The sequence below is a fragment of the Colobus angolensis genome, unplaced genomic scaffold (genome assembly GCF_000951035.1).
Source record: "Colobus angolensis palliatus isolate OR3802 unplaced genomic scaffold, Cang.pa_1.0 Scaffold90, whole genome shotgun sequence".
Lineage (NCBI taxonomy): Eukaryota > Metazoa > Chordata > Mammalia > Primates > Cercopithecidae > Colobus > Colobus angolensis.
Genome location: NW_012122932.1, coordinates 2060667 through 2070008, shown reverse-complemented (window position 1 = coordinate 2070008; position 9342 = coordinate 2060667). Strand labels below are relative to the sequence as shown.

The window sequence follows — 9342 nt, the reverse complement described above, 5'->3', positions numbered from 1 at the left end:
GGCTAGGCTGATCTCAAACTCCTGACCTCAGATGATCCACCCACCTTGGCCTCCCAAAGTGATTACAAGTATGAGCCACCATGCTCAGCCTAGAATTGATTCTTTGAAAAAGCATTTTAGACTCTCCCTAAACTACATTCTCAGGCTTTATAGCAAACACTTCTGATCCCACCGCCTCACTGCAACTTATGTCACTCGTCACCATCTCTGAACATATTCCATAAAATCCAATAATCCTTCAACTATCAGATCAAATTCCACTTTCTCCATTCTGGATGAATAGGGACACTTTGGAGTGAACTTTAAAAAGTAGCAACAATGATAGAGAGGAGCCTTAAAAGCATGTTCTTTAAGGAAAGTTGGAAGAAAATGAGATGCTTCCCATGGAGGAGAGAAGATTTAATGATTGGAGAGTTGTAATGGGAAAATAGATTACACTTGTTGGTCAGTTCCAAGAGCAATAACTATGGCCAATGCTTGGGAATTAGAGAAAGACACTTTTGGCCAAAATGATTAAGAAATATTTCACCAATCAAAGACTAGTAGCATCTTTCTTGTTTTTTTTTAATTAAAAATTCTTTTTTAATTGAAAAATAATTTTTGTTCAATTACAGGATTCTTCTTTAATTGAAAAGAAAAATTTTTACTTGAAAACTTAAATTTAAATTCTTTTCAATTAAAAAAGAATCTTGTAATTGAAAAGAATGTTTTTTCAATTAAATAATTATTTTTAATTGTTCTTTTTTCAATTAAAATTGTAAATTTTAAAATCTATTATATGTTAACATATTCTCTCTTCCAAAGGCTGTGCTATTTGCTGTTTACATGCATCATGATATGTGAGCCTTTTAACAAGTCTGAGAGCTAGGTGTTATAATTCCCATTTCACATTAAAAAAAAGGAATAACCCCAGACACTTAGCTTAAATACCTTGTCCAAGATATCACAGTCAAAGATTTGGCAGAGGCAGCATCTAAACCCACTTCCATCTGACTTTCGAGTCCATACTATCTGGCACCTAGTAAGTTGCCCTAGTGAACCACTCATCTTTGGAAGTGTGAAAACAAAGTCTGGATTACACTCAGGGAAACAATAGAATGGGTTCTAAACAGCTGATGAGCAGTTGCACGAAAATATCTTTTTACTGGCAATGTTCAATTTCCTTTAATGGTCCCCATCTTCATGAAGGGCAGGTGCAGGCTGCTAGGCAATAGTAAAAAATGTTCTCTTGGAGATCTTGCCCTTACTGAAGGCTTTGCCTAAATGCTTGAAGACCCCCTTCCAGGAAAAGTATTCTCCAACCAGTGTCTGGGTCTCCTTGTTTCCAGGATCCAGTTCCCACCTTTTATATGACTCAGAGTCCACCTGCCAATCTGGACTCAGTGGAAAGGCAAGCTCTTGGCTTGGAAGACCCAGACTCCAGAAATGGAGCTGCTATTGTAGATTCCACAGAGAATGACACTGGCAAAGGCATCTTCCTCAGCTCGTCCAATCGCTGGAACATTCCAATAATGAGACTGCGACTCGTGAAGGTCTGGGTGAGTTCTTCAGGGTAGCGATACTCAAGAATATCACAGGGACCAGCCATCTTTATCAAAGTCCTCCCCAAAACATGGCAGTACCTCAGAGGGTGTGTCCTCGATGCAGTACTTGTACTTAAAATTCATCCAACTCAAAGGTATTCTTGGGCTGCTCACATTCTTCCATCTCTGCCTCAAGAGTAGGGGCGGCCACCTTCTTCTCCTTCCGCTCACCCTGGGGCTTCTGCTTCTCTTCCCGTGAACCCCTCTCTTTCCATGGAGTGTCCTAAAATATTTGCTGGCTCTCTTTCCGTGGAGTATCCTAAAGCATTTGCTGAGTCAGAGTGTCCTAAATATTTAGGGTCCTAAAATATTTGCTGACTCTGTGCAAATACTTTAGCATCAAAGTGGGCCATGTTCTCACACAGTTTCATTTCCACCCAAGACAGCCTGGAACTGAGGCTGGTAAATGTAGGTGAGGAAACAGCGGTTGGTAATGAGAATGCCCTGGTAGAAAGAAGGCTCTAGAATCTGCCTATTTATAGAGTCGCAACAAGGTGCAGATAACTATGATGTCAGCCAGTGTCACTCGTTCACCCATCAGAAAAATCCTCATTTTCAAGTGAGCATCCAGCAGCCCCAGATTTCACCTCACCTCCTCCCTTGCATCCTGGTGGCCTGTTTGTCATGGTGCATTTTGCCCAAGGTGGAAGCACCCAGGTACTGGCTATCATCAGTGAAGTTCACCTACTACACTGCCTGGACTGCTGCCTCTGGAGCATTTCCCCACAGCTTCTCATTGCTCACATAGGAGGCAATAGCATTGCTCTCCCACACAGAGAATCCATCATCACTCTCAAACACTAGAACCTTGTGGGAAGGAAATTCAGGGGCATGGTTGGTTTGGTCAAAACAGAAGTGAGCATAGATCATGCGAATCTGAACTCCGCATTACTGAGCAGCAATGAGGGCCTACTCATCATACACCAGCCCTCCAGTTTTCAGGACATGTGTTCAGGCTCCCAGCCGCCTTGGTGATTCGGCAGAGAAAGGGGCTGGGGCTCTTCATGCTGCAACAAAGTAAACTAAAACTGTTTTTTTTTTTTTTTAGACGGAGTTTCACTCTTGTCGCCCAGGCTGGTGGAGTGCAAGGGCACCATCTCAGCTCACTGCAACCTGTGCCTCCAAGTTCAAGTGATTCTCCTGTCTCAGTCTCCCAAGTAGCTGGGATTACAGGCATCTGCCACCACTCCCAGCTAATTTTTTTTTTCTTTTTTTTTTTTTGAGACGGAGTCTCACTCTGTTGCCCAGGCTGGAGTGCAGTGGCACGATCTCAGCTCGTCGCAAGCTCTGCCTCCCGGATTTACGCCATTCTCCTGCCTCAGCCTCCCTGGTAGCTGGGACCACAGGAGCCCGCCACGATGCCCGGCTAATGTTTTGTTTTTCAGTAGAGACGGGGTTTCACCGTGTTAGCCAGGATGGTCTCGATCTTCTGACCTTGTGATCCACCCGTCTCGGCCTCCCAAAGTGCTGAGATTACAGGCGTGAGCCACCGTGCCCGGTCTAATTTTTGTATTTTTAGTAGAGACGTGACTTCATTATGTTGGCCAGGCTGGTCTCAAACTCCTGATCTCAGGTGATCCACCTGCCTCCACCTCCCAAAGTGCATGAACCACTGGCCTGGTGTTAAACATCTTTGAGAACAATTACAACAAGAACAATCACATGGGAACTTTACGTTTGGAGTAGTTTTACAACAATCAGAGATGAGTTTAACAGGACAGTTATGGTGGAAGCAGAAGAATTAGCAAAAGCAGAGTATGATTTCTGCCTTTCTCTTACATATGCCAGCATTACAGATGTATCTTATTCTGCTTTATGTTGAAGTTCTTTACATTTGAGGTACTTCAGAAGTGTACAAGGGACATCAACACCCATGTTTCACAGATATGTAAGCCCTTGGAGAGATGTGGAATCTGATGGAATCTATTTCCTTGCCTTCTACTACCTCCAGGCACCAATGCAATGAGGCTCATTCCACCATTCCACTGACAATTTTCCTGTCGGTGACTGAAGACTTCCTTGTTTCTAGATGATTAAGCATCCCAAACCTTATCTTCCTAGATCTCTAAGCAGGAGCCAACACAGGGGAACAGTTCCTCCTTTCATAAACTCTCTCTTTCCTTGGTTTCTATGGGATCTAAGTATTCTCTTTCACCCTTTTTCCCTTGAGTAGCCTTTTTGAAGTTTCTCCTGCAGGGCTTTCTTGCTACGTGTGGTCCTCAAGCACCTACCTAAGTGTTCCTCTCTTTTGTTTGTACCCACTATCCCTGGAGAGTCTCATCTGCTCTATGACTTTTTTTTTTTTTTCCATTTGTAAAATGATGACCCCAAATCCATCTCTCAAGTCAAGTCTTCCCTTCTGGGCTTAAGGTTTATATTTACTCATACAGAATTCCTAATTGCCAATCATCTCCAGTGTAAATGTCTCAGAATCACTTTAAATTCAACCTGTCCAATACGGAACCCATGATCTTTCCCTTGTCCCCAGCTCTCTTCATTGGGTATCCACAATGCTGGGTAATATACCACAACCACACTGCCACCAAGGACAGAAACACACTTGGCATCTCCCTGGCCCTCACACAACAAATCCAGTCATCACTGACACCTGTCAGTGGCACTGACTGAATAACATTTGAATCTTGTAGTTCTCTATCGAAATGGCAATGCTTCAGGGAGGCACTTTGTAATTCTATGGAGGACTTAATTTCCTGGTGGTGATGTACCCATATTAAAATACATATTATTATTTATTTTAATTTAATTCTTATTTGTATTAGTTTTAATTTTTTATGGACTTCTGAAATTACATGTGTTAGTAGAATATTTTATCTACTAATTTTAATAGAATGGAAGGTATATTACAAAATATATGTCAAGATTGCAGCATTAGGGCTAATAAAGTTACAAAAACTTACTGCTCAAGTCCATCCACTTGGTTACATTACCACTGGCTCTAACCCCATCTGTAAGCACTATCATCACAGTCATTATTATAACAATGTGATTATGATGATAATAATGATTTCCTAAATGGTCTCTTTGCCTTCAGTGTTGGTTCACTCTCATTTTCTACTACTGATCAAAGAAACTGGAAAATAAAATCTGATCATGTCACTGCTCTATTTAAAACCCTTGCATATTGCTCTTAGAAAAAGTTCCAGCCATTTTAAAAACTTCACAGAATTCTGGATGAGTCAAGCCCTAGGTATTTTTCAGTTTCTTTTTACTCTGCTCCATGACACTTTAGTTCAAGTCCCTGTCTTACTGAACTACTTAAGTTTCTCACTTGTTGTCATTTTTTTTTTTTCTACCTGTAAATCTTTGCCTAACTCCTACTTTTCTCTCACATCTCAGCATAGGTAACTTTCCTTGGGGAGATTTCCTTGGTCTTCCTTTATCTGCCCACAATATTCTATTGTAGCAATTACGATGCTGAAGTGTAATTCCCTGCTGAGTTTTTTCATTCCCCGCCGACTAAAATGTAGGTTCCATGGTGGCAGGGATAGTGCCTATCCAATCTACTGTTGTATCTCTTATGCATAGTGTCTTTCCTGATACTTTACAGGTTACAAAATATCTGTCAATAAATGAATAAATGAAGGAATAGATAAATACGTATATGAACAGTAACCGGGTTCCCATATTTCAGACTAGAACCCTGTTAGATGCGTTTTTATTAATGGTTTTAGTATCAGATAGCAGTGAGTTTAAGTCCTAGCTCTGCCACTTACTTGTGGATTGATAACAGAGTAGTCAATTAAAATGTTCACGCCTTAGTTTATTTTATTGTGTCATTGCTGCTGCTAGTTTGTTTTTTTTCTTTTTAATAATTTACAAAATGAGGATAATTATATCCACAATGACCTACATTTGTGGGCAGGGTAATTGTAAAGAATGCGTGAGTTCTCGCCTGGGGGCAGGCATTAAGAATGGGAATTATTTTCATTATACCCTATCGAGTTGCTCAATCAAGAGAGACAACAGGATACCTGATCATGTACAAGACGTTTGGGGGTTTTGTTTTTTTAAATTCATCTTCGGGCTCTGGGTTGCTGTTAATGGCAGCTGTTCACAGATCAGTCATAAACAGCTTGGTGAAGGAGACATGGGAAGGATAAAGGGTGGTGGCCAGATTACCTCTAGCCGTCCTCATGCACAAGCACACACCTACCTGTCATGTATAGAAATGTCTCAGAATGTGGGCCCAGCCCTGACCTCAACAAAAGCATCTGGTTTCAAAGATTGAGGGAACATAAAAACAACCTCAGAAATCATATCTTCAGTCGTCACAGAATGCCAATGCTAGAAGAAACTCTAGTCATTATCCCATCCAAATTTATCACTGGAAAATGAAGAAACTTGGACCTACGAAGGGGGAAAAGAGGTATTCAAGATTACCCAGAAAGTTTGTTGCAGAAATGGCATGAAAGCATAACCACCAGTTCACATATAGTCTAATCACTACCATCACCATCAAGGCTATTATAAATATACTTTTCCTGTATTAGGGTATAATTTACACATAGTTAAACATCAAGGTATATTTTACATACAGTTTAAATTTACCCTTTAAAGTACGTTCTGTGAGTTTTGTCAAACACAAACAATTTTGTCACCAGTCTATACTCATGACACAAAATGTCCACCATCCAAAAGAATTCCTTTGTGCATATTTATAGTAAGCCTTCCCCTCCCTGCTCAGCCCCTAACCACCAAAGTTCTGCTTTTTGTTGCTATAGTTGTGCTTTTTCAAAACATTATATAGATGAAATTAGAATTATACAGTTGCAGCATTTTGAGTCTGGCTCCCACCGCTTAGAGTAATACTTTGAAATGCATTCATGGTGTTGCACAGATTAGTGAGTCATTCCTAATGGTGCTGAGTAATATTTTATTATATGGACATACTAGAGCTTAAGTTTAGGGTTATTACAGCCACTATAAACATTCATCTGTGGTTTTTGTGTAAATGTAAATATCGATTTCACTTGAGTATGTGTCTAAGAGTGAGATTGCTCGGTAAATACTTACATGGTTATATAATAAGTATGTATACTTATATGAGTATATATACTGCCAAACTGTTTTTTTATGTTACATTCCCACCAACAAGGTATGAGAGTTTTAGTTTCTCTATATACTCTTTAGCACTTGCTATTTTTTATTTTGTTTTTGATTTTTTTAGCTTTTTTATTTGATTTTTAATTTTTTAGTTTTAGATAGGTGGGTAGCAATATATCATTATGGTTTTGATTTTCATTTCTCTAATGTCAAATGGTGCAGATTATCTTTTCATACACTTATCCTCCACATGTCTACTCTGAATTTCTATTCAAATATTTTTCCCCTTTTGTTTAAATTGGGTTGTTTTCCTATTACTTGGTTTTGAAAACATAATTTATGTATACTGGCTCCAAATCTTTTAACAAATATATGAGTTTTTTCCTAATCTATGGTTTGTCGTTGCTGTTTCTTAACAGTGTATTTCTGTCTGTGTTAATCATGTTTTTGGTATTATGTCTAAGAAACCTTTATCTAATCCAAGGATACAAATATTTCCCTCTACACTTTTTTCAAGAAATTTTAGAGTATACGTTTTTACATTTAGCACTGTGACCCATTTTGAGTTACTTTTTATATAACAATATATAGATCAACACTTATTCCTTATTTCTTTTCGTCCAATTGCTTCCCATCATGTATTGAAAACATTATCTTTTCTTCATTGGTTAACCTGTGCACCATCATTGAAAAGCAATTGACCATACAAATGTGAGTATGTTTCTGGACTACCTTCTGTTCCATCAATATGCCTAGCCTTTCTCCAACATAATACTGTCTTAATCATTGAGCTTTATAGAAGCCTTGATATTAGTTTGAGTGGTGCCTGAGACTTCGTCCTACCTGGTTTTATTGTTTCAAATTTTTTTTTGTTATTCTAGTTATTTGCCCTTCCATTTAATATTAAAATTAGTTGGCTTGTTTTTATACAAAATGATGCTAGAATTATGATTAGATCTCTGTTGAATCTATAGATCACATTAGGAAGAGCCAGCATCTTCTAATTCATGAATACAATAAATACCTTTATTTATTTAGGGGTCATTTTTTACTTATTTTAACAGAACTGTATAGTTATAAGCAAACATAATTTGTCATTATTTTGTTAGATATATATCTAAGAATTTTATGGTTTTGGTGCTATTAGAAAAGGCACATTTTAATTCCAATTTCCAATTTTTCTGTGCAACTATGTACAAATGCAATTGATTTTTGTATGTTAACTGTGTATCTTTCAACCTTGTTAAGTATTTACAAGTACTTAACCTTGTTAAGTATTAGAAACTTAATATTTCTAATAACGTTTTTGTAGATTCTTTGAGATTTTCCGCATAGCCAGTCATGCCTTCTATAAATACAGACAGTTTTACCTCTCCCTTTTCAATCCTTTTACTCTTTTTCTTCCATTATTGCAGTAGTAAGGACCTTCAGTTCAACATCCAAAAGGAACAGGGAGAGAGGATATTTGTGTTTTGTGCTTGATCCTAAAGGAATGCATTAATCTTTCATCATTAAGTGTGATGTTAACATATTTAAATGTGAGTGTTTTATAGATGTTCCTTATCAAGTAGAGGAATTTCCCTTCTATTGCTAGTCTTCTGAGAGGTATATGCATATACACATACTCTTTGATATATACATATATAAGTATATATGTGTATTATGTAACAGATATTGAATCTTGTCAGATGACTTTTCTGTATCTATTGAAATGATTATATGCTTTTTTATCTTTAATCTGACCGTATGGTAAACTGAATTTATTTATTTTTCAAATGATTAATAAGATTTGCATTTCAGATATAAACCCTACGTAGTTGATTTGTTAGAACTTTTGGGGGGATTTTTATTTTTATGTTTCCGAGGGATATTAATTTGTAATTTTTTTGTCTTGTCATTTCTCATTCTGATTTTGGCATCAGGGTAATGTTGGCCTACTAAAATGATTGGGCCAATAAGCTCAATGAAGTATGATTAGTATCATTATCCATTAGGGAAATGCACATCAAAAGCAAAGTTATATACCACTCCATACCTACTATGATGACTAGAATTTTAAAAATGCAATAAAAACGGTAGGTTATAATATGGAGAAACTGGAATTCTCATAAATTGCTAGTGGGAATGCAAACTAGCATAAATGCTTAGAAGAGTCTGGAAGTTTCTCACAAGTTTAAAATGAGTTCTCATATGACCCAGCAATTCCATTCCTGTGTGTATACCCATGAGAAATTAAAATATATGCTCATTCATACACTTATTCAGGAATGTTCACAGTAGCACTATTCGTAACAGCCAAATAATAGCAGAACAAACCAAGTGCTTATCAACAGGGAAATGGATAAATGAAATGTGGTATGTCTATACACTGGAATATTACTTAGCAGTAATAAAGAATGAAGTACTAATACATGCTATTATGCAGAAGAACCTTGGAAACATGATAAGTAAAAGAAGCTGGACACAAAAAGCCACATATTGTATGATTCATTTTATATAAAATGTCAGTGGCAGAGGTGATTCCAGAGTCCCACTGGAACAATAGCCAAAGCCCAAGCCAAGGAATCATGTAAACAAGGAAGGCAGTTAAGAGTCCAGTGGCTTTTGTTTTTCTAGCAGCTGGAGCTATGGCTGAGGGTGGAGGCAACACTTCAAAACAGGTACTATGTCATGCCTTACTTTGGCACATAGGATG

General features: G+C 37.8%; 1 pseudogene; it reads right to left on the bottom strand.

Moving 5' to 3' along the window:
- Positions 1-1203: 1203 nt before the first annotated feature.
- LOC105504280 lies at positions 1204-2589 on the bottom strand (annotated as a pseudogene).
- Between the last annotated feature and the right edge of the window lie 6753 nt (positions 2590-9342).